This window comes from Mandrillus leucophaeus, unplaced genomic scaffold (genome assembly GCF_000951045.1).
Source record: "Mandrillus leucophaeus isolate KB7577 unplaced genomic scaffold, Mleu.le_1.0 Scaffold51, whole genome shotgun sequence".
Lineage (NCBI taxonomy): Eukaryota > Metazoa > Chordata > Mammalia > Primates > Cercopithecidae > Mandrillus > Mandrillus leucophaeus.
This window is the reverse complement of record NW_012105475.1, coordinates 1,770,577-1,797,234: the sequence shown is the minus strand read 5'-3', so window position 1 is coordinate 1,797,234 and position 26,658 is coordinate 1,770,577. Positions and strand designations below refer to the sequence as shown.

General features: G+C 40.1%; 1 protein-coding gene and 1 pseudogene across 2 annotated transcripts in view; both read right to left on the bottom strand.

Annotated features, from left to right (window-relative positions):
* The window catches only part of DLGAP1 (discs, large (Drosophila) homolog-associated protein 1), a 703,239-nt gene that overhangs the window by 515,762 nt on the left and 160,819 nt on the right, over positions 1-26,658 (bottom strand). The gene's annotated exons all lie outside the window — the stretch shown is intronic.
* On the bottom strand, positions 11,956-12,925 carry LOC105551167 (annotated as a pseudogene).

Sequence of the window (26,658 nt, the reverse complement as noted above, 5' to 3'; positions counted from 1 at the left end):
AGTTGCCAGATACAGATAAATGTTTAAGTAAACAACCACATGAATAATTTTAAATAAGTGCCCTGAAGAAAATAAAAATGGGATACAGATGATAGGGTGGTAGGGGAGCACTACGGGGAACAGCATCTAGAAAGGGTAAAAGCTCAGAGACCAGAGAAGCTTGTTATGTTCAAGAAGGAGAAAGGGGGCCAGGGTGGCTGGAGTTTCACAGGGCTTGGTGAGTGGGGAAGTTGTAGGAGATGAAGATGGAGAAGTAGTGCTCTATTTGCCTTAAGAAGTTTGGATTTGGTTCTATTTGTTACGGGGAAGCCTTTAGCAGGTTTTAACCAGGAAACCGTTATGATCTAATTCACCCTAACACAAAATCACTCCAGCTGCTCAGTGGAGAATGAACCATTGGAGATAAGAGTGGGAACTGAGGAATGAATTATAAAGCTATTGCCATGGATTAGGGATGAGAAAAGCTCTGGTTGCAGAAGATGAGATAGTAAAAAGAAATTGGACTAGAAACTGTTTTGGAACCAAAACTGATTGGAGGGGTTTTGGAAAGGTAGCACAAAAAAGAAATCCAAGACAATGTTAAGTTTTTGGCATGAGCAATTGATATATGGGGATGATATCTACTGAGGCAGGAAAGACAGGACAGAGGTAGGCTTGAGGTAAGTGAGGATTTTGTTCTGGACCTGTTACATTGGAGATGTTTATTAGATATTCAAGTGGAAAGGCCAAGTTGGCAGCTGGATTAATGAGTATGAGGTGAGAAGGGATGTCTGAGCTGGAGATAACAGATTTGGATGACATCAGCATGTTAATGTTATCTGAAGCCCTGGGACTATATGAGATCATCTAGGAATAGAGGAGAAGGTCATCAGGAAAAGAGCTCCTTGGGGTATTCAATGTTCTGAGGTCCAAGAGAGGAGGAGGAGGAGGAGAAAGCCAGGGTTTCTAAGAGAAGTGGCCAGTGAAGCAGAAGGGAAACCAGAGGTGAGATGGTTCAGAACCTGGAGAAGAGAGTAGTTTAAAAAGGAAGGACTAGTCCACCGGTTCAAACTGCTGAGTGACTAATCTTCTTTCAATGTTTGTGTAAATATGGCAGTGCCTGCCTACATTGGTGGAAGGAACATGCCTACCATATTGTAGAGGGCATTCAGTAAGTACTAACTTACGTTTTTTCCTCGAAACAGTCACTGGGCTCCAGCCAGGCACTGCCAGGTACTGTGGTAGGCACTGAGCAAATCAGCAAGGCATGAGAAATAGATTATGAACTGAGGAGCTCACAGTGACTTTACCCTTTGCAGATATTTGTCCTGGCATTGCAGGGTTTTATTGAGAACAGTGATTCTCAAGATGTGGTGCCCCGACCAACAGACTCTGCAGAACCTGGGAACTCGTTAAAAATGCAAATTCTAGGGCTTCACCCCAGACCTACTGAATCCCAAACTCTGGGGTTGAGGCCCAGGAACCCGAGTTTTAACAAGCCCTGCAGGTGACTCTGATGCCTGCTGACGTTTGAGAATCACTGGTAATGAGGAGAGCAGGCTGTCCTCTGGAGAGCTGTCATTTAAGCTCCATTTAAACATGATAGTCTCTAAAGAGAAAGTGTAAAGCATAGACGTAATGGGTAGTACTGATCACTCTGTTTCATTTCTGAAGCCCATACTTGGTTATTTTGGCTTAAAGAGCATTTGACTCCTCTTTTGGCTTCAGACTACGTGGGGCTATTTTTAAAAAAATTGAGTTTATGTATTTCCACAACTAAGTAAAACTGTTGAGGGCTTCTGAGAAAATCACCCAGCTATGTAGACTGATTCCTGTATATACATATAGGATAAATGTGTGCCTCTCAACTGCATTGGACACTTGACGCCAAGAGGCAAGCCACACTTCCCTTGTTAGCTCTCCTTCACATTCTCCCTGCAGCTGTTCGGAACATTTCATTTATCTCTTTGCTTATCAGTACCAACAAATCATCTTACTGCTTACTCTTCACAGATAAAACAAGTTATTGGAAAAATGTCCTGACACTAATCCAGAATATGTACCTAGTTCTATCACATCTTTCTGCCTTTGATCACGTTTAGATGAAGGAGACATAACTGCTCTAATTTCAGCGTAAATTTACTGGGACCTCACCCTGCCCCACTTCTTTCTCCTGTATCTTAAATCCTTCACTGACCCTTAGTATCTTTCCTTTAATATTTAAATATGCTAAGATACTCTTTCATCTTAAAAGGCAATGCTAAATCTTATCCCAATTTCACATCATTTTTACGCAGCTATTGATCTCCACTTTTTATTTTATGCAGTAAAATTTCTAGCACTTGTCTATCTTGTTCCCTTTGTATCCCTATTAATCAGTGTGTCACTGGCTCATGGCAGGCACTCAACTAAGACTCGCTGAATAAAATGGCTAACTATATACCTTACAAAAAACTTGGAAACACAGAAAGTTACTGAAAAACATATTATGTGCAATCTCTTTACCCAAACAGACCATCATAGAACTTTTAAATGTTTAACATCTTTATATTTGTATGCCTGGCTTTCAAAAGACATATCACAGTTTGATGAAGTTTTAGAAAGAACACAGTAATATTTGGAGGATGATTTCAAACCAATATCCAATTATTTCTGCAAATATTATTTAGAATAAGTGGAGGTAATTGAAATTCAAAGAAAATGCCTTTCCTGAAAACTTTGAATCATCATACCCAACCAAACTTTATTGGAACAGCTAATAAGTAATAACATGCAAGGGAGGTTTATTTTTTTCTTTCTTGTCCCTGCACAGCTATGAGGAACTAATCATCAAAATAATTAACAACGAGAAGAGAAATAATTAAGAGGACCTGGTAACAAACAAAACTGTTGATTTGTTTTGAATACAAATGACATGGCATTCTTTCTCCAACTTTCTTTTAAAAGACACTTTGCAGGTGGCAAGAAACCAGCGAGACAACAAAGGGAAAGAAGTTAACTAATGAATGAACAGCACTGGGGACATAGGATGTATATTCTGAAAGAGAAATACTATTCTCCTTAACAATATTCAAAGAAAATTATGATTATTTTGCTACTACGAAATAGTTTATAAGGAAAAATTTGAAGATTGAAGTAGTTCGACTTTCCAGGTCAAACTATGTGAACTTCCATCTGCCAAAGTTTACAGCAATTCTACTATTACAAAACAATATACTAGAAATCTCACTAATGATCATGTAGTCAATCAGCACACCAATAATTATCGTCTAAAAACAAATACAACTTTTAGTCATTCCTTCTTGCAGACTAAGTGGCAGAGAAAAACAGTGCGGTCTCCTATGGTTACCACTGGTTTTTCCAAAACGTTCTGCCACATTTTACTCAATTAGGCGTTGACTGAGTGTGTTACACCGCTGACCCATTCTAGCCATAGGAAAAGAATATTAAAGAGACAAGGGTGCTTGTTCTCAAAACAAAATAGATGTACACAGAAAGAAGACAGTGATTTAGGACCTTATTTGTAAAAGAGATCCAGAATAAAGTAAAGGTACCAGTCCTTGCAGAAAAACCGTGGCCCAAGTTATAGCAGTTTCACGACTTCAGTCTATTCTTAAAAAAAATCCTACCAAAGAAATTAGCACAGATGCAGCTCTTCAGTATTTTATTTTAGTAGTGACTATCCACAAATTATGCAAAATCAAAATTAGGCCCTTAATAAGAGTGCCAACTTCCTTCTGCCAACTATTCTATGTCTGTTAGCGTGCAGTTAAGGAGGTTCTATCCAGCGATGATCTTTATTTAATTTTTTAATGTGTTTCATGTAAAGAGCCTTTCTTGAATACAATATGTAAAGGAAAAGACTCTAGGATTAAATGCTTCTGATAAAAGGCCTTCTTAGGACTATCAGTCTTGTCTGTGTCTGTGTGTTAAGATGGAAAGCACACGAAGAGAAGTCAGCATATTTGTTGTGTTAGGATGTGGGCGTTTAATCAGTGCTTAATACTAGTGGTAAGTTTGATTAATGTTTGTCTTTGTAGGTAAAGCAACAGAACACAGTTTTCCAGAGCAACAAGAAGCAAACATTTTACACAAATGAAAATGCAGAATTTAAGATGAGTTGACTACCATTGCACTCCTACAAGTTACCCTTGTCATGCTTCTCTTCTTTCATATAAAAATATGATTTATTGAATTTTATTTCAGCTAAATAATCAGAGTTTTAGTTTTAAATCTCACAGAGAATAAATGAGATGAATTCTTTGGGTATTTTCAAACCCCGGAATTCCAGTAAAATATGGCAACTAGAAACAAAGGAAAAGAAAATAAAACGACTTCATCCCAGTATTCTTATTGAAGCCATTAGGATCAACTTTGTAGCACTAATAATAAAAAGTCCTCCAAAGAAAGAGAGCTTTGGTAATGAACCTTTGTACTTTAACTGAAATACACTGTCAAAAGTGATTTTACAACAAATGTAAGGGCTACAAATTATAGCAGATATATAATAGAAATGTGTGGGACATGAGAGAGAAATGTTGGCCTCATCAAGAAGTACATCTTCTAGAAAATCTAAAAAATAAAAAGAAACTTAGAAGATAAACATCTTGCGCTATATCAGACTGCAAAATAGTAATACAGTTTCCCTCTTAGTTTTTAATCAATTAATTCTTAAACAGGTACTAAAACTAGAACCAAGGATATTTTATTATTAAATCATATTAGAGATATCTCGACATTAGTATTAACATTAAAAATATGCAAGCAAAAGGGCTTTTCTTCCCCCAGATTGAACTGAAATCCACTTTAATATCAACTGGGTTTCAAGAATAAAATATAAGCCCCTGCCCTAGTTCCAAGGTCCCCACAGGAGCCCTGCACTCTGGGCCTGTAAGGTCTGCTTCTGCCCTTGTCTCCGGCCTAAGTATGCATTTATTTCCAGAAGTGGGAAATGCTGGAACACAGATTTAAGGCTTCATCAAGCATTGAGACAGCTGGAACCACCCTCCAATTTCACGTCTGTCCCCCTCTAGCACCGCACATCTACTCCAGGTTATTGCAACCAAAGAACAGCTACCTCCACCTGCCTTCTTTCGGTAGCTACAGCATAACCTCAAGGTCGCTTTTCTCCATCCAGCTTTCAGTCTGTAGCATTGACCTAGAACATGAACCAGACTCTGGCCTCTGGCAAGAACTTTGCAGTGAATTGTTGACCAGTTTGTGATGGTAGTTTCTATTATTTCTATTCAGAGATAGGAGTTCTTTTCACTCTAAGTGCTTTCCATTTGTTTAGAATTAAGTCCTCTAAATCAGTGATTTAACATTTTTTTTGACTGCTACCGATAGTAACAAATTTTACATCCTGACCAGTGTACATACAGGTAAATACATACACAAGACATTTATAAAATGTATGGTAACATATATATGACATAATATCACATACGTGTGTACGTATACCTGAAACATGTTTTGTAAATAAGTCCAATGTATTTCGCCTATTCTATTCTTTTGTTTTTTCTAAAAAAGTATTGGAATGTCTAATTGTCTGGTATGATGCACTCCCCAAGTGTCTGCAGACTGCATTTTATATTGTTCCAAGACTTAACCTTTAAGACTCAACCTTTAAGACTCTTTTGTCCATCTGTCCTTTGGTAAGCTAAGCTGTACTAAGGATAACACAGAGAAATATCAGTGTATCCACAAAGAATTCCTGGCTGATGGTTTTGAAGAGTCACAGGGCTATATGTTTAGAAAATCTTGTTCTCTAGATAGCAATAAAAATTAAACCTGGCAAATTCTTATTTTAAGCATCTTTCATTAAGCAGTCCATGAGATTCTATAATAATAAGCATAATAATTTTCATGGCAGGCTTAGTGGATATTGAGGGACAAGAAAAATTCAAAACCAGCATTTTATGCAACTGTAAAGTGCTAGTCCAGTCAAGCAAGGGAGGATCCTGTGAATTAACTAAGGGAAGACTCTTTATTTGGGTTCTCATCAGGAGACCACGAATAGCTTTGGTCATTTAACAGTGTCCAACCAACAAGATAACAATCCTGTAATGTGTAAGTTTTCAGTTTACAAGGCTATATCTAAATAAGTGTTTTCATTTAAAATATTACGGTTTACCTTGTTTTTAAATTTTTTATGAGTTTATAAATTCTATAATACCACTTGTAAAAAATACAACACTTCAAGGTGTGTATAAACAAAATTATATCACTAGGCTGGGCATGGTGGCTCACACCTGTTATCCCAGCATTTCCGGAGGCCAAGGTGGGAGGATCACTTGAAGTTGGGAGTTCGAGACCAGCCTGGGCAACATGGTAAAATCCTGTCTCTATTTAAAAATAATAAAAAAAATTATATCTATCTATGTCAGTTTATATATAACTCTCCCTAGTCCTCTGGTTGATTCATTCTGTCTTTTCTGTCTTCAGTTATTTATACCGAAACAAGTTTCCGTGGTATGTTTGAGGCAGTTGAGTCACACACACACACACACACACACACACACACACACACACTCTCTCTCTCTCTCTCTCTCTCTCATAGTTTTAGAATTATACAGTGTTTGGGATATAGAGAAATAGATCTGTGGGAACCCTATTATTAAGTGACTAGATTCAGTCCCTGGCATCAGATAGTCCTAACTAATCTATTTTTTAAGAAGCAAGTATTGAACACCACTGTCCACTTAGGAACTTTGTTATGTTGAGCTCTCAGCTTTCCTGAAACTCCTGTGGCACCGTCACAGCAACATGACACCTCAGCGGGGGGAGGTTTGGGCAAATCACACTGGCTCCCCCTGCCCTGGCCAGCAACACTGAGAGGCAGATGGGCAGGGAGGTGCCTATCCTCAGCCTGAAGCCAAAAGCCTTTCTGTTCCCCAGTCTGTGTTTAGAGACCCAAAGAATACGCCTGTGGGTACAGAGGACTTTTATTCTAAAAGAGGCTCTATCCTACATTAATTAGGCTTCGGACTCCAAAAGGATAACAAGCGTGAGTTCAAGTAAGCAAAGCTTTTTTGCTGCAGGGTGTTGGGTCTAATAGCTAATTTAAAAACATCAACAAATCACTGTCCATAGAAACTTAATCCTGTGACTATTAAGGTATTATCATCTGGCTGGTTTTTTTTTTTTGAGACAGAGTCTCGCTCTGTCGCCCAGACTGGAGTGCAGTGGCCGGATCTCAGCTCACTGCAAGCTCCACCTCCCGAGTTTACGCCATTCTCCTGCCTCAGCCTCCCGAGTAGCTGGGACTACAGGCGCGCGCCAACTCACCTGGCTAGTTTTTTGTATTTTTTTAGTAGAGATGGGGTTTCACCGTGTTAGCCAGGATGGTCTCGATTTCCTGACCTCGTGATCCGCCCGTCTCGGCCTCCCAAAGTGCTGGGATTACAGGCTTGAGCCACCGCGCCCGGCCCATCTGGCTGTTTTTAATTCAAGTTGAGTAATCCAATATTTATTGAATACTTACTATGTACAAAATAATTTCCTAGATTCTATAAGGAACACAGAGAAACTAAGACGGTCCTACCTTCAGGCTGCTGCTATCTAATTAGAAAAAAAACCATTTTCAATAAAAGAGAATAGTCAGAATAGCCATAGCAAAAAAAAAAAAAAAAAAAATAGTCGATACATTTGCTTTTAATCAGGCTGTAAGATTTATCTGGAGCCAATGACAAATAATAAGCTACTAGTCATTTCTGTCCTGGAAACTGCAATTCATCTCAGTTTGTATGAGCTCTGTCACCTTTGTGCTCCTGCTACTCCTGGTTTGGGACTCAATTTCACTTTAGCAGGGGCGTGGTGGTGTCTATGGTTCCTGCTCAGGCTTTAGGAGGCAGGGACTTCCCTAGATCACCTGCGGCTCCTGTGTGAGCATCCTCTAGAGAACATGCTGGAAGGCTTCTAACTCAACTACATTTCTTCTGCCAGTGTTGTTGGCAGGCCAACTGGGAGTCTTCTCCAAATTGCCTGCCAAATTTGTTTCCCTCAATTTTAGATAATTTTATTCTCTCTGAAACCCCACAAACTAGATCTAGGTTAGAAAGTCCCAGGGAAGGCCCAGGGCTCAGGATCCATGTTGACCAGCGGAGAGTTCACAAGCAAAACACAGGAGAAGATAACAGTGTAGAGTCATGCACAGCTGAACAATGAGGATACGTTCTGAGACATGTGCTGCTGCTGTCCTTGTGTGAACACAGAGTGGACTTAGATGGACCTAGATAGCATAGCCTACCACACACTCCGGCTATATGCTAGAGCCCATTGATCCTAGGCTATATAAATCTGCACAGCATGTGAGTGTCCTGAATACTGTAGGCAATTGTAACACCGTGGGAAGTATTTGTGTATCTAAACCTATCTAAACATAGAAAAGGCACAGTAAAAAACACTATTTGTTTTTTTTTGAGACGGAGTCTCACTCTGTTACCAGGCTGGAGTGCAATGGCGTGATCTCGGTTCACTGCAACCTCTGCCTCCTGGGTTCAAGCGATTCCTCTGCCTCAGCCTCCCGAGTAGCTGGAACTACAGGCGCCCGCTACCACACCCGGCTGATTTTTTTGTATTTTAGTAGAGACTGGGTTTCACCATGTTGACCAGGATAGTCTTGATCTCCTGATCTTGAAAACACGTTATTATAATCTTATGGGACCACCATCCTATAGGCAGTTCATCCTTGACCTAAATGCAGTTGTACTGCATGTGACTGTATTAGGATCTTTTAATTGAGGGCTTTTAAATATTTTCAAAAGAACTTTTAACTTCCTAAGAGAAGCTTCAGATTTCAATAGTTCTTCACACAAAAAAAGATCTCACTTTCCGAGGACAGCAAAAGTCCAGCTTTTCCATGAATGTATCACGGGTTTGCTTCACTCTCAGCATGGCCACCGTTTGCTTTTCTTTTTTACTAGACTAATTGCCCTGGTGTTCCTGCTTTGGTTAAAAGTGAAACATAAAGAACTTATTATTAATCAGATAAATGAGAGTATGACACTGAAAACACTCAATATCAAAAGGCCTAATATAGAAAAGAGGTTTTAGGTGATTGAAACAGGAAGAGGACAGTATAAGATTCATATTGATGAGTAGTATTTTACAATTTGTAAATAAAAAATATAAAAGCAATACATAGCATGGAATGTTACTCAGTCTTACATAGGTAAGAAATCCTGTCATATATACAACATGGATAAATATTGAGGACATTATGCTAAAGTGAAATAAATCAGTCTCAAAAAGACAAATCCTGTATGATTCTACTTATATGAGGTACCTAAAGCAGTCAAATCCATAGACACAGAAAGTGGAATGGTGATTGCCAGGGGCTGGGCAAGGGGAAATAAATGGGGGGAGTTGTTGTTTAATGGGTACAGAGTTTCAATTTTGCAAGATGAAGATTCCTGGAAATCTGTTGCACCAGCATGCGAAGCTACTTAACACTGTTGAACTGACACTCAAAGAAAGTAAGGATGGTTACTTTCATGTGTTTTTTATTACGATTAAAAATAAAAATTATATATATAAATATATATGCAAACAAACACTTCATGCAACTCACTAACAAAGCAAATATCCCCATTAAACATGGGCAAGGAAATTGAAATGATCTTTCTCCAAACAGGATATGCAAGTGGCCCATAAATACATGAAAAGATGTTCAACATCACTAATCATTAGGGCAATGCAAATCAAAACCACAGTGAGATACCACTTCATACCCGTTAGGATGGTTATTCTTTAAAGAAACAGAAAACAGGTGTTGGCAAAGATGTGGAGAAATTGGAACTCTTGAATGCAGTCACTGTGGAAGACGACTTGGTGGTTGTTTAAAAAATTGAACACAGAATTACCATATGATCCAGCAATCCCACTATGGGTATAAACTGAGAAAAATGGAAACTAGGGACTCACACAGATACTGGTACACCCATGCTCCCATGCTTGTGGCAGCATTATTCACTATAGCCAAAAAGTGAAGCAATCTGAATTCCCTTAGAAGAATGAATGGATACAAAATGTGATGTACATATAAAGTAGAACATTATTTAGCCTTAAAAAGCCAGGAAACTCTGACACATGCTACAACATGGATGAACCTTGAAGACATTGTACAAAGTAAAATAAGTCAGTCACAAAAACACAAATATTGTATAATTTAATTTACACGCGGTACCTAAAGAAGTCAAATTCATAGAGTCAGAAAGTAGAACAGTGGTTACCATGGCCTGGGGGAGAGGGAATGGGAAGTTAGTGTTAAGCGGTACAAGGTTTCCACTTGGGAAGATGAAGAGGTTCTGGAGATGGATGGTGGTGATGGTTGTATAACAATGTGAAATACTTAATGCCACTAAACTTTACACTTAAAAAGTGGTTAAGGCCAAGGGCGGTGGCTCATGCCTGTAATCCCAGCACTTTGAGAGGCTGAGGTAGGAGGATCACCTAAGGCCGGGAGTTTGAGACCAGCCTGACCAACATGGAGAAACCCATCTCTACTAAAAATACAAATAAATAAATAAATAAAATTAAAATTAGCTGGGCGTGGTGGTGCATGCCTGTAAAGCCAGCTACTTGCGAGGCTGAGGCAGGAGAATCCCTTGAACCTGGGAGGCAGAGGTTGCATTGCACTCCAGCCTAGGCAACAAGAGTGAAACTCCATCTCAAAAAAAAAAAAAATGGTTAAAAGGGTAAATTTTATGTTATACATATTACCATAATAACAAATGCATTAAGGAAAATATAGAGAACAGAAAAAATGAAATAAATATCACCCATAATTCTCACACCCTAAGCATACCACTGTTATTTTTTCTTCTGGTGTTCTCTGTTCCCTGCATATTTTTATATAGTATTAAGTTTCTTCATGTTACTGGGAAGCCTTTGTAATTTTTAAATCTATACCTATATAAGGAGAAAATTATTCTGTTCATTTCTTTTTAATTTGCAAAATAATTTGAGGCTAAATTATTTGTACTTATAACTTTGTACTTGTGACTTTTTACATTATTTTCTTAGGAGAATGTCCGGTAATGAAATCATGGAGTCAAAGGCATGAATCTATTTTTAGCATTTAATAAACAAGACAAATTGATTTTCAAAAACTCTGTATTAAATTATAACATTATCAGCAAGTTATAAAGGTATTATTCTCATCACACCCTCATCAAAGACTAAGTCATATCATTTTAAAAATACGTTAATAGAAAAAATATATCTCATGATTTAAATTTGCATTTATCTTAGATTACAAGTAAGGTTAAATTGTTAACAAGTTTCAGTACGATTCTTTAGTAGCTATACCATCTCTTTTAACAATTGTCTTGATGCAATTTCTGCTGATTTGTTAATAGCTTTTGTTGATTCTTCTCATTTTATTTATTTATTTTTATTCATTTTTAAGACAGGGTCTCCCTCTGTCACCCAGGCTAGAGTGCAGTGGTGCCAACTCAGCTGACTGCAACCTCTGCCTCCCAGGCTCAAGCAATTCTCCTGCCTCAGTCTCCCGAGTAGCTGGGACCATAGGCATGTGCCACCACTCTACTAAAATTTTTGTATTTTTAGTAGAGACAGGGTTTGCCCTGTTGCCTCGGGTGGTATCGAACTCCTGATTTCCAGTGATCTGCTTGTCTCGGCCTCTCAAAGTGCTGGGATTACAGGTGTGAGTCACTGCGCCCAGCCTTATTATTTTTAAACTGTATTAAAATGCTGAAATGTTAGTTAACGAATTATGTTTATTCTGCTTTTTTTTTTTTTTTTTTTTTTTTGGCTGAGTACAGGGGACTTTATTGATGTACACAATGAGGTAGGGCTCCCTAGGTCTCACCCTCTTCAGGGGGTCTGCATGGAAACTGTGAGGAGGGGAGAGTCTCAATGTTATGGGGAACTGAGTGTGGCAGGGACTCCCCATCAGCTGAGGGCCTCTCTCTTCCTCTCGTGCTCTCGCTGGGGCTGGTGTCCAGCTGGCTGCTATTCCTTGGAAGCCATATGGACCATGAGGTCCACTACCCTACTGCTGTAGCCAAATTCATTGTCATACCAGGAAATAAGCTTGACAAAGTGGTTGTTAAGGACAATGCCCACCCCAGCATCGAAGGTGGAAGAGTGGGTGTTGTTGTTAAAGTCAGAGGAGACAACCTGGTGCTCAGTGTAGCCCAGGATGCCCTCAAAGGTCCCCTCCAATGCCTGCTTCACCACCTTCCTGATGTCATCATATCTGGCAGGTCAGGTCCATGACCAACACATTGGTGGTGAAGACAAGGAAGGCCATGCCAGTAAGCTTTCTATTCAGTTTCAGGATGACCTTGCCTACAGCCTTGGTAGCACCAGTAGATACAGGGGTGATGTTCTGGAGAGCCCTGTGGCTATCACACCAGTTTCTTGGAGGGGCCATCCACAGTTTTCTGGGGGCGGTAATGGCGTGGACCGTGGTCATGAGTCCTTCCATGATTCCAAAGTTGTCATGGATGACCTTGGCTAGTGGGGGGCAAAGCAGTTGGTGGCACAGGAGGCATTGCTGATGGCCTTGAGGCTGTTTTCATACTTCTCATCGTTCATGCCCATCAGCAGAGGGGGCACAGATGATGACGTTTTGGTATCCCCCGCAAGTGAGCCCCAGCCTTCTCCATGGTCATGAAGACACCAGTGGACTCCACAGCGTACTCAGTGCCAGGATCATCTCATTTAATTTTGGTGGCATCTCGCCTTGGACGATGAGTGATGTAATTTTCATTGATGACAAGCTTCCCATTCTCAGTCTTGATGGTGCTGTGGAATTCGCCATGGGTGGAATCATACTGGAACATGCAGACTATGTCATTGAGGTCAATGAAGGGGTAACAGATGGTGACAATATCCACTTTACCAGAGTGAAAGTAGTTCTGGTGACCAGGTGCCCAATACGACCAAGTTCGTTTACTCTGGCCTTCACTTTTACCATGGTGTCCCAGGGACATGGCTAGTTTTACAAAAGAATATGTAGCTGTCTATCAAATGGAAGGAGCAGAGAGCCTGATTCTTACTTTTATGGTTTCTTTTATGTTCCAAAGCTCTTCCCAGTCTAGAACTTTCGAAGACGATTCAATTTCCCCCCTCGTTTTTTATGGGTTGATGTTGCACACTTAACTTCTTCCATCTGGAATTTACTCTGTTGTATAGGACAGATCTTGATGGACAGAGGCAGAGGAGGGGGAACAGCATTCGTGAGGTTTTAGAGGAAGAATTAAATGAAGAGTATGTGGAAAGTGTACATATGTAACTCCACTTCTCTGGTGAAATGACCACATTGAGTCATAAAGACATACCTAAGTGTCCATCAACAGATAAATAAATAAATAAAATGTGGTATATATACACAATGAAATACTACAAAGCCACAAAGAGAAGAAAATGCTGTCCATTTGCCCACATGGATGAACCTGCATGACATTACGCTAAAAGAAATAAGCCAGGCACAGAAAAACAACTATGGTCATGTACCACATAATAATGTTTCGATCAACCACAGACCACACTGCATATACAGTGGTGGTCCCATAAGACTATAAAGCCCTATTTTTACCATGTTTTTTCTGGGTTTAGATGCACAAATATTTACCGTGGTGTTACAATTGCCTACACTATTCAGCACAGTACCACGTGTACAGGTCTGCAGCCCAGTAGCAATGTGCTAAACCATATAGTCTAGTTGTGGGGTAGGCTCTACCATCTAGGGTTGCACTCTACAATGGTCAATCAGTCATGATATCGCCTAATGATGCATTTCTCAGAATGTACTCCCATGATTAAGTGACACATGACTGTACTATATTAATTCACTTATATGTGGATTTTTGAAAAGCATATCTCTTGGAAAGAGAAAGTAGAAAGTTGGTCACCTGAGGCAAGGCTGGAGAGGAGAGGAAGAGATGGGGAAAGAAAAGATGTTGGTCAAAGTGTACAAAGTTTCAGTTAGACTATTACACTGCAACTGTTACACTGCAACTGTTACCCTGCATGGTAACCACAGTTAAGCATAATGTTTATTTCAATATTGCTAAAATAGATTTTTAATGTTCTTACCACAAAAAATGATAAATTGGGAGATGACAGATATGTTAATTAGCTTGACTGAATCCTTCTATAATGCATACGTAGATCAAAACATCACATTGTACCACACAAATATACACAATTATTATTTGTCAATTAAAAGTAAAAATATGGCCGAGTGCAGTGGCTCACACCTGTAATCCCAGCATTTTGGGAAGCCAAGGCAAGTGGATCACTGGAGGTCAGGAGTTTCACACCAGCCTGGCCAACATGGTGACACTCCATCTCTACTAAAAATACAAAAAAAATTAGCCAGGCCTGGTGGCACATGCCTGTAATCCCAGCTACTTGGGAGGCTGAGACAGGAGAATTGCTTTTACCCAGAAGGTGGTGGTTGCAGTGAACTGAGATAGTGCCATTGTGCTCCAGCCTGGGTGACAGAGTAAGACTTCATCTCAAATAAATAAATAAATAAACACAAAAAAGTAAAAAAAAAAAAGGGAGGTAGAGATGGTAGGAAGGAGGAGAGGAGAGGCTGCAGGGGTCTGATCTCAGGCATCGTGACCTCTCTGGAGGCAGCACCTATAGCCTCAAGTGAGTCTTGGCTGGGTGGAGGAAGCAGGACCTGGGAGGAGCAGCCCAGCTCCTAACAGGAGCATAGAGGAGGAAGGCTCTGCCACAGGAGGGACACCAGACTTTGCAGCTGCACTTGATGAGTGGGAGCAGAAAGTGCTTATGGCATTATAATATATAATTTGTGTCCAAAATGAAGTGGGATATTCATCTTTACCCATAGTAATTTTGTTCAATGTGATTTAAATGTGTTTGCAAAGGAAGGGCATCTCTAGCCTAGCTGGATACCTGAGCTTTGCTTAGATGTACAGGTGTTTCTGCCACGTAGCTTTCCTACTCCTTTCCAGAAAGAAAAAAACCAAAACGCTCAGCAATTTTCACTGCACGGTTCTCTCTCTAGGGTCCTGACAGTTTGTCCATATGCTTATTACTGTGCATTTTTCCAGGTCGCTTTTTACAAATTTATTTATTTTTTGAATTGAAAAATATTGTATATATTTACAGTATACATGATGTTTTGAAACATGTATACACATATCATATATTCATATACATATATCAAGCTAATTAACATATTTATTACCTCATAGATTTGCCATTTATTTGTGGTGAGAATATTTACAATTCTACTCTTGTAGTAATTTTCAAGTACACAATGCATCTTTATTAACTATAGTCATCGTCTTGTTCAATAGATCTCTTGGACTTATGCCCTAAGGTCACTTTTTAAAGACAAGATCATAGTTCTTTTTCATATAGATTCTCATTTTTAAAGAATGCATGGTTAGCAAATACATTGGGAACAGTGGAACTTCAAAATGCGAGAGAATTGAAAAAGTAGAAATGTTTGTCTCCAAAGGCCCGCATTTCTGTATGGACAGAACGCCAGATATTGGCCTCCATCAGATGAAAGTGGACTTTATTGGTGAGAAACTCAGTTATTCTTTGCACTTGCTCCGCTGTCACCTTTGTGATTTGATTCTAAGCTAGCAAGGAAAAGGACCCACTTCAGCATAACTCGACATGGGGAGAAGAGACTAAAGATTTGTGTTCCCACAAGGGAAGTATGAGTGTCTTCTGATGCTGCACTCTGAGGCTTCCGTCCTCATCCCGACCCATGAGGGTCCAGACCTGGCGGAGACCACAGCTCCTGCTAAGGTTACATATGTAGGAGGCAGGGTTGTGAGGCGAGGGAATTAAAAGGTTGCAAAAAGATTTAAGGACCTTAGAGGGATGGAAAGGAAGAGAAGAGTTTCTGGGGAATGTTCTCTGCCCAAGGTAAAGGGGTGTCATGTGATGCCCCAGAAGGCTCTATAGCTAAGAACAGGGCACTGGGGACAACCAATAGGATGAGTGGAGTAGGTGAGAAAAACTCTCCCTAAATCTCCAAGGCCCTTCAGATTCTGCAGGGCTTGGGACAAAATGCTTGAGATTGAAATAAAGGACTGATTGACTATTTTTCAGGGAGTCCCAGGATGGCCTGAACTGGATAATACAGAATTTGTGGTGTACTGTACCATCTATATGTATATGAAGTATAGTGGTGGATTCTGTTTCACAGGAATTTCCTCAATCATCTGAATCTAGTGATTCTTCCCTCCTCTGATCTCCTACAACACATACTTTTCATTGCCATTGCCTTATGATGACTCTTCTGTAGTTATCTTGACTACTTTTTATATTATATTATTGGTTACTATTGAACTTTCTTTTCCTGATGGGTAAAAGTAAAATGCATTTTCTAATAAAAAATAATGCACCGAGAGCCTATCTGGTCAGAAATAATAGGAAGAAAAAAAAAAAAAGAGACTCTTGGGGACAGATAAAAGAAAAAAAAAGAGATCTTCATGCAATTGAAAAGCTTCTGAAACTTCTCCAGTTTGTAGTCTTTGGAAAGAGAAAAAAAATCAGAAAATCCTAAGACAAGGCATCCAGGATCTTAACCATTTTTCACTGTGGTTTTTCACCTTGCTTTTTAGGATGCAGATTTTGTTGTCATTAAAATGTTTATCTCTAAAAGTCACACTGTCTGCATGTCGTGTATGCATCTCAGCTACTTCGACACACTTATACATGGACATGTGCCTTCTTCAGATCACCTCTGACTCAATACACATACTGTGCTCCGTGACACGGAATTGACAAGATACAATATGAACGATTAACTTTGCAATTAATATTTTCTATATTATTTTCTATAACATAGAAAATGCATTTGCTTTTGGAGCAGGACAGACAGACTAGTGATTTGGTGCTGGTAATTAACTTCTCTGAACATGAGTGGGGGTACCTCTCAGAGACCTGGTGAGGTTTCCATGGGATGGCCTGTGATAAGTTCTTATTATCTACGTGCCTGACACATGGTAAGCCCTTAAGACATTCATTCCATTTATAGCCCTTCTTCCCCTCATCATTAAGTCTTTTCTTTACAGCTGGTTTGGAAGCTCAGTGATGGCAAGAAGCCCATTTTGTACTTCTTGGTATATTCTACAACATTCTAGCACCGTGAGTTGCAGACTTAGGTAATTAACAATTACTTACAAATTTGAATTGAGAATGTGACAGAATGGTGAAAAATCAAAACATGAACCATCATTGCTTATATATCTTATGAAATTGGTTTTGAATTTTTTAAAGTATCATTTTATATAACTACTAAAACCTTAATATAATGACTAAAGAGTAAAATGGTTTCACTATTGCTTGTATCTGAGGAATTATATAACATATCAGCAACAAAGGTTCCCAAAAAACTTGCTTATAGAAAATATTAGATACATACTTATTAGAGGGTTCTTTTGGGGGGTTCTTCAGAGTCAAAGGAATATAGAAAAATACTTGTTTTTTAGATTTATTTTTCCTTATTTGAAATTTCAAAGCAAAATTATACACACATTTGTTTCTTACTCATTAATTTAGTATTTGTAAGAATTTAAGGGCTATCCATCAGGAAAAAGAAAAAGGTACCTTGAATTAATAATGATAATTATAGTGATTGCCATTACTTAATTATGCCAGGTACTTATATAATCTCAAAACAGTACTTTAGGGACAAATTTATTTGTATGTTCTAACATGACCCTAAATTCAACATTCCCCAAATAAAGTTCATTTGCCTGATGTACTCACTATGTGTCAGTATCTGCTTTTAACAGAGGAAGCAGCTAAGCCTCCAAGGATCTGTGGCTTGCCAGCTCACACTAGTTGTTGGGGGTGGCAAGAATCTATTTTCCATGAAGTAATGTACAAAATGGGCCATCTCAAGTACCACCGCTACCTGAGACATCATTAGGTTAAAAAAATGCTTTATGTTCTCTATCAAAACTGAATGCAAGATTAAACCTGTAAAAGAACAAACTGAACAAAGAATGATTAATACCATAATGTAAGATTATGGCATTCCTCATAGCCCACCCTCCTTCCAAGAACAAACCAATCTAAATTGCCTCTGTTTAAAAAAGACTCTCCTATTATGAAAGAAACACTTGTAAAACTTACCAGAATGGGAAAATTAATCATTAGCCTGTTCTAATGATTTAGAGCATTGTTTAGAGAGATAAATAACACAGTCAGCAGGACCATTGCAGCTAGGCAGGTTCTTAGACAACACCCCTATAGTGACAGCAGTTACCACTCAAATGCTCCCTGGGAACATGGAACTGCAACCTGTGGTAGGGGTTTCTTTCCCAACAAAAGACAGGCACAGAGAGCCTATCTGGTCAGAAATAATGGGAAGAAGAAAAAAAGAGGCTCTTGGGGACAGATAAAAGAAAATAAAAGATTCTCACAGAATGGAAAAGCTTCTGAAACTTCTCCAGTTTGTAGTCTTTTGAAAGAGAAAAAATTAATCAGAAAATCCTAAGACAAAGCACACAGGATCTTAACCATTTGTCACTGTGATTTTCACCTTGCTTTTTAGGATGCAGGTTTTGTTGGCATTAAAAAGTTTGCCTCTAAAAGTCACTCTGTCTCCGTGTCATGTATGCATCTCAGCTACTTCGGTAAACGTATTCATGCACATGTGCCTTCTTTAGGTCACCTTTGACTCAATACACACACTGTGCTCCATGACACGGAATTGACAAGATACAAAAGAGCAATTAACTTTGCAATGTTATTTATTATGCAATATGAGATGTTTAATTGGTCTCTGGTCATTTGCTTCTGGTTAAGCTTTTTTTTTTTTTTTTTAAGAGAGAGTCTCGCTCTAGGCTGGAGTACAGTGGCGTGATCTCTGCTCACTGCAAGCTCCGCCTCCCAGGTTCACGCCATTCTCCTGCCTCAGCCTCCCGAGTAGCTGGGACTACAGGCGCCCGCTGCCACGCCCGGCTAATTTTTTGTATTTTTAGTAGAAACAGGGTTTCATCATGTTAGCCAGGATGGTCTCGATCTCCTGACCTTGTGATCCACCTGCCTCAGCCTCCCAAAGTGCTGGGATTACAGGTGTGAGCCACCATGCCCAGTTTGGTTAAGCTTTAATGCTCATTCTCTTCCCATGTATGAGTTTTCTTACCTTCTGATATGAGTTTCGTTGCACCCCCCAAAATGTATATGTTGAAGTCCTAACCCCTACTATTACAGAATGTACATGTATTTGGAGATAGGTTCTTTAAAGAGGTGGTTAAGGTAAAAATGAGGCCATATGGGTGAATCCTTATCCAATATGACTGGATTTCTTATAAGAAGAGATGAGGACCCAGACACAAGGAGGAATGACCATGTGAGGACACAGGGAGAAGCCGGCCATCCAAGCCAAGGAGAAACCAACCCTGCCTACACCTCGATCTCGGACTTCAGCCTCCAGAACTGTCAGGGCATTAATTTCTGTTGTTTCAGCTGCCAGCCTGTTGTCCCTTCTCATGGTGGCCTGAGAAAACCAAAATCCCTTCTGAGGGCAGGTCCCTCCAATGGTCTCCCCTGACTCAGGATGGCTTCTGTCTCCACAATGTCTCAGAGGTCATATCACTTCAATTACCCAAGTCTGCCCTGTGCTAGATCATTCAAATGGAAATCCCAAGTCTCCACTGACCGACAAAGTCTCAGGTGCACATTTTTGGCTGCCTTGAGACTGCTTCACTTGTCTGTTCTGACAGCACTCTAAGCTCCCGGTGTCTAAAACAATTCCTCTTCTGATGAGACTGATGTACTCGTCTCACATTCACCCTGTCACCCAGGCTGGGGACTCTATAGTCATCTTGAACGTTCTTTCCTGATGCTTCTCACAGCCAAGCAGTCATCCCCTTTCCTTGCCATTCCTTCATTTTCACTTCTTTGGCATTTTCTCTGCCTCAACCTCGGTTGAGGCCTATTTATGTTAGGCCAGTCCACAGTCAACTCCTAACTGAATCCCCTGCCCCTAGTCCTGCCTTGTCGCATGCATGTCTCACCAGCCCAGGTTCATCTTTCCCCTGCTAGTCCATTTTGGTGTTTGAGCCTTTCTTTTGCCCACAGAGCTCAGCCCGTTCTGAAGGCCCTGGCATATTTGATTCCTGACCACTCTTCACCATTGTTCCTTGCCTGTGCCCTCCATTCAGACAGGTTTATTGACCGATCCCAACCTTGTGTTCGCTCAGCGATGTCTTATTTCCACCCTCATTGTTTTTGCTCAAGCCATTGTCGCTTCTTGGAAATCGCTCGCGTTTATCTAATCCTAACCCATTCTTCAAAGGTAATTTCACATCTCATGACTGTGTGAACCCTTATTCAAGGACACCAGCCACATGATCTGCCTCCTTGAGTTCCTCTAACATATCCTGGTCGCCTTTCTACTTGATTAGCAAGAACCTCCGAGCCGCATGTGATGCCCGAGTGTCATACTGTGTCTCCCTCTCTTCTTGATGTGATTTATGTTACTGCTTTCAGTTCCATTTTAAAGTCTCTTTGGAAAACAGACTTTTTCAGCAAGAGGACTCAAATGCTCCAGGCCTGGTTCATACTAAGCTCTGAAAAAATATTAGCTATTAGCTATTAAGTTATAAGCAAATAAAAAGTTAAGCTAATTACAGCTCATGGCACTCCTGTGGTTCTCATTTTTGAATCTCACTTTTCATTATTAGCTGTATTTTTTTGGCATATGATGTAACTTTCCAATCAGACTTTACTTCTTAAAGGCTGGGCCTTTGACTTACTTTTTTTTTTTTAACATAGAACAAAACAAATACTCTATAAATATTCTCTGTTCAGTGAAGAGATATGTACTTCCTAGGAAGACTAACATATGCTTTAATAGGATGCACTGATAAACCTGAAGGGTGGGTTTACTGTTCAGTAGTACTTTGTTCATAAATGTGGAAACATCTGCTTGGGGTTATAGGGAAACTTCTTTCTTTTAAATTTGTATGGGCTTGAAAAATAGTTGTGCTCTATAAATACCCCAGTATGAGTCATTTGCTTAACTAAACAGCTGCTTACTCATTAGCCAAATGCACTTCATTTTAAGGCATACACTTAAATGAATTTTCTCCCATGCCTCTCTCCCTCCCCCAAGAGCCAGAAAAGTGATGTGCAGATACTTTTCTGGAATACAAACGAGATACAGACCCGCCTTTGACATGGGGAATCTAAACTCCGTGATGCAGCAGAAAGTCGTCCCAGCTCAAATTCATAAGCTGTCTGTATATGCCCTGATTGTTCTTGTAACACCACAGTCCTTCATTTTCTATTCCCATCTCTCCCCACACACCTCTGGAACATGCTCCCTCTTCCCATTCAAACCCAATGTACCAATTCTCCCGCTGGGGCGGCTGGTACGGCTTTGTTCTTTTTGTTCCTTCTGTCACCATCGACCGTTTCTTATGCAGGTAGATAGTCTGTGTCAAGACCGCTGGCAGAAGCCATTTATTTTCATAAGTGGAAGCAAATGACAAGTATTCTTATAAATCCTTTTGTAAATATGGAGACACACATCAACCTCTACAGTGAGTGGCATTCAGCTATCACTTTCTATTCTTCAACTTATTTTGAATGATAAGTTGAAGTTACAAAGCAACGACTCACATCTTTTTAAATTTTTATTTGGATTTAACTTTTTTTTAAAGATGAGGTCTTGCCATGTTGCTCGGGCTGGTCTCGAACTTACGGCCTCAAGCCATCTTCTAGCCTCAGCCTTCCAAATATGTGGGATTCCACCTGTGTACTACCATGCCCGGTTTCATACTTTTATTTTCTTTAAAACTGGTCAATATCACCATGAGTTCCTTCTTTTGGAAGCCAGTAAATGTCTAATGTTTTGGAAGAGTCCAGAGGAGAACTTTGATTTCTAGAAAGACCAAATGGGAAGAAACAGATACAGTCTCCAGAGTTCCATATATAGTGTAGCTATTCTCAGCAGGATTCCAATCCAATGTAGATTTTTTCTAGCCTGCGGAGGACATTTTCAAACGCCCAGGGCTGACATTTAGCTGGTACCCATTTGGTATGAATGTACTTTGTTAAAATCACTTTTATACCAGTTGGTAATTACCTCTTGTCCTGAGCCCCCTGGATACTGAACCCTTCAACGCTGACACCCTGCCTTCCACAAAAACATCCTATGATTTAGCAACTAAAAAGTTAATGCCTGACACAGGATGAGGCTCTGACTATGCAGAGCCATTCTGAGTGGACACTGGTTAAATATCTTGAATATCACCCTGCAAATAGCGCTTGTTTCCAGGTATGTTAGGTATTAATTATTTTCTGGAAAGCAATCTGACTGTGCTAGCTTTGAGAATGAGAGCATTTACCTCCCTCGGTTTATTTACCTCCCTGGGGTTTATTTTCCTCATCTGTCAACTGGTAGAGTGCCTTGGCTTAGGGTTCAGACTGGGTTCCAGAGTTGCCTCAAGGGGAGATTGCTGATGAATAGAAACCTGGCCCCACTTCCTGCAGAGCAGCTCCTCCTCCAGGCCTACTCACTGGGGTCCCCATTTCCTCCATTGTTTGGAGAAAGGAGTTTGAAAACTGAAAACTGAATTTTGCTGCTAAAAAAAAGTTTGGAAAAAAACCCCAAAAAACTAGCTTCAATAAGCACTAATCTTTCATCCTTTCTAAAAACTGTAAAATTCAATTATGACTACAATTAACAGAAAGAATGGCATCTGTCTACCAAGAGCAAATAGCTACATTGGGCCTACTCGGTACCAGGCATTGTTCCAAGTGCTCTGCGTGTTTGAACTCACTTCACCCACAGAACTATGCCTATGTTATAATTATTTTTACAGTTATTAAAGTCCAAAAAGTGTATGTTCAGAGGTATTTATTTTCACTTTTATAATTTTCTTAGATACATTTGAGGTTATAATTTATTCAAAGCTAACATTCCTACAATGACTATTTAATGAAATGTAATCATGATAACGTCTTTCTTATATGTTCCAATTACAGATTTCTATGCATATTTTAAAGAGCGTTTTGTCTTTAACATTTGGATTTTATCTTGACATCATTAGATTAACAGTATGTACTATACTTTATAAATTATACATTAGACTATGTATGTACTTTCTCTGTGGCTTATACCAGTGGTCCCCAACCTTTTTGACACCAGGGACTGGTTTCATGGAAGACAGTTTTTCTATGGACCAGGGCAGGGGATGGTTCTGGGATGATTCAAGCCCATTACATTATTGTGCACTTTATTTCTATTATTAGATTGTAATATGTAATGGAATAATTATACAACTCACTATAAGGTAGAATCAATGGGAGCCCCGAGCTTGTTTTCCTGCAACTAGATGGTCCCATCTGGGGGTGATGGGAGACAGTGACACCAAAGTGTGTTGCTTATGTCCAGTTCACCCTGCAATCTCGTTTGGTTGCTGTCACTGCAATCTCAGGATATTCTGCCTTGACTTTAACCCAGAACGTATGGGGATTTGAAGTTCTCTCAAACATACATTTAAGGACACTAGATGCAGCTATACAATTGAAGTACATCAACTCACTTGCCACTATAAAGCCTGCCACCAGAGGCAGCTTAATTGTCACTTGCCACACACTGATAGGATTTTGATAAGAGCCTGTAAGTAATTGATTTATTATGGTCTCTGCACAGTCAAACCTCTCTGTTAATGTTAATCTGTATTTGCATCCACTCCCCAGTGACTGCATCACTACCTCAGCTCCACCTCAGATCATCAGGCATTAGATTCTCACAAGTTGCATGCAACCTAGATCCCTTGCAGGCACAGCTCACAATAGGGTTGGTGCTCCCATGACAATTTAATGATGTCGCTGATTTGACAGGAGGTGGAGTTTAGGCAGTAATGCAAATGATGGGCAGCGGCTGTAAATACCGATGAAGTTTCCACTCACCTGCCGTGCAGCCCGGTTCCTAACAGGCCATGGACCCGTACTACAGGAATGTCTGAAAGATGCACTGTGTACTGTACGAGTGTCAGTCTGTGGCCTGGGGGTTGGGGACCTCTAGCTTATACTGTTTGTTTCTTCACTTTCAACCAGACCTGGAAATCAGTTTTTAATGCCAGTCCGTGGCTGTGGCTCTGGGTAGCTGTAAATGCGCTCAGACATTTCCTGAGCTCCAGCTCCTGACTGCCATGGCTTAACTGGGATAAATAGCTGAATGCAAATCTGAGCATGAAATTCCTCGTCACTGTCCTTTTCCGGAACATGAGCTTATGGAAGGCATCACGGGCCCTGCCTGCTCCCTCCTGCCTCCACTGCTGCGCTTCCGAGGCACTGGGTTGCTCAGGATCTTGTGCTTTTCCCTCCCAGGGCCTGGTCCCTGTGCTCCTGGATGGAAGGGAGTTACTGGCCATAGTTCCCTGGTTCCCTGGAACAGCCTAACTTGGGTCCTTGCTGGTGGACGGCACTGTCTTTTCTTAGTGAGTCCAACAGAGTTGGGAAATGGAAACTATATCATGTGAGAAAGTAAAGCTGCAAGGGATGAGGAGGAGAAGGTTCTGAGGGTTCCTGTGTTTTAATAAAGTGGCAAAGCACAGGAGAGAGGGATTCCACTAATTCCTGTAGCCTTTACAGGCAGGAACAGAGCTGGTGTCAGGCAGGCTCAGGAGGCTGTGTGTCAATGAAGAGAAGGAAGCTTTCCTGGTTACTGAGCGATCCACACTGAGGCTGTATCCACACAGTCATTGTATGATAACTCATCAGGGATGACAGATGAATCCAAACAGGATGTGTAGCTTGACCAGATGAGCTTCATGCAGCATTAACTATCCATCCAAGACTTCAACTATTTTGTCTTAATGATCCCCCAAACAGACGTTAACTTGTCAGTCTTGACTTGAAGTTAAAAAACAAAAGACCTCATTTCTTGTATCTGTAAAGCACCAGCCCATTCTGAGATTTGACAGTTTCTTGCTGATGTCTTGCTCAGACTTTTTCAATAAATATTGAAATGATTAGAATTAAATGGAATTCTTACATATTTGTATTTGTTCATCTCCTGTCTGTATTTTGGGTTGAGGGGATAGAGTTCAAGGAAAAGGGTAAGAGACGTGGTTGGTTTATGTCTGGAGTCAAAGCCTTATGTTAATGAGGAAGCTCTGTCAGGGGAATTTCAGATATTGGCCAGTGGCAGTGGTGGGAACCTGGGGGTTGGTGTCCTTGAAATAATATCACAGAGGTGGTAAGTGGCCAGTGTGCCTGGATGACCCAAAGTTGAGTGAGGTCTCTTCTGGAGGCTGACTGCCCAAGCAGCCTGAAGAATCACAGAGATACTTTTTGGTTGGTATTATCCTTCTCCCTTCTCCCCAGAGCTATGCCTGATTTGGGCTGAGACAGCAGAAACTACACAATGCATGTTTCAGACATTCCTGCTTTAATATGTTAATATCTCGCTCACTCTCCAGACCAGGAATCTCATATCTTGTCCTACCCTTTTCCACACAAAAAGAAAACTACATTACATATAGAATATTTAAGTGTAGCTGTTACTTATCCCATTGTCACTAGCCATGCTGACTTCTTTTTTGTACGTGTGTCTTGCCTTGACACGCTTTCTTTATTGAAGACCATGGAAAAATGGATTTCTTTGTGATATTTTGAAAAATGGCAAATTGAAGAGATTTTTATCTCTGGAGACTGAGCTTTTACATCATAGAGTACTTCTCTCCCCTGATGGCTAACCCAATCACATAGTTCCACAATAAACAAGATAAATCTAGATTAATAAGACAGTATGTACAGAAAAATCCTTTTACTCTTTGTGGCTTCTTTCCCTGTGCCTTGAAAATGTTCATTAAAAATCTCCTACTTAGTCTGCCTCATTATATTGGTTTACTCATCTTGGTCTCCCTATTTTAATGATTTAAATCACAGTTTGAAAAGATTTCTTGTTTGGAACATCCTTGGCCAGGCCATTACTTTGTAAAGTAGGGAAGTCTGGAGGCCCTAGTTGTTCTTTTGAACTTAGTTCATAAAATGATTGTTAAACACTGATCTATCAGCTTTTCTCTTCTCTTTATCAAAATTAATAATTCACATGAAAGCCACCTATTTAAATGGAGTCTCAGCTGGGTACTGTGGTTTATGCCTGTAATCCCAACACTTTGGGAGGCTGAGGCGGGTGGAATGCTTGAGTCCAGGAGTTCCAGACCAGCCTGAGCAACACGGTGAAATCTGTTTTCTACAAAAATTACAAAAATTAGCCAGGTGTGGTGGTGCACAACTGTAGTCTCAGCTACTGGGGAGGCTAAGGCGGGAGGATCACTTGAGCCTGAGAGGCAGAGGCTGCAGTGAGCCATGATTATGCGACTGTACTCCAGCCTGGTGACAGAGCCAGTCTCTAAATAAATAAATAAATAAATAAATAAATAAATAAATAGAGTTTCATTGTTAGCAACTTATACAACCTGGAAAAATCAACTGAACTGTAAATATTGGCATGGATGAGTGCATAAATACTTTCAAAAAGAATTACAACTTCTCTGTAATAACCATCAAGACTATTTAGCTAACAGGAGGTCCCTGGAAGACCTTTCAGATCTGTCTGTAAAAGAAAAGGAACCCTAGCAATTCACAAGACAACTCAGCAACGTTGCATCTGCTCCTGGGGCAGGTAACGAAATCCAGTTTTAAATTTTGCTCTAAACAGTTAAGGAGATAATCAAG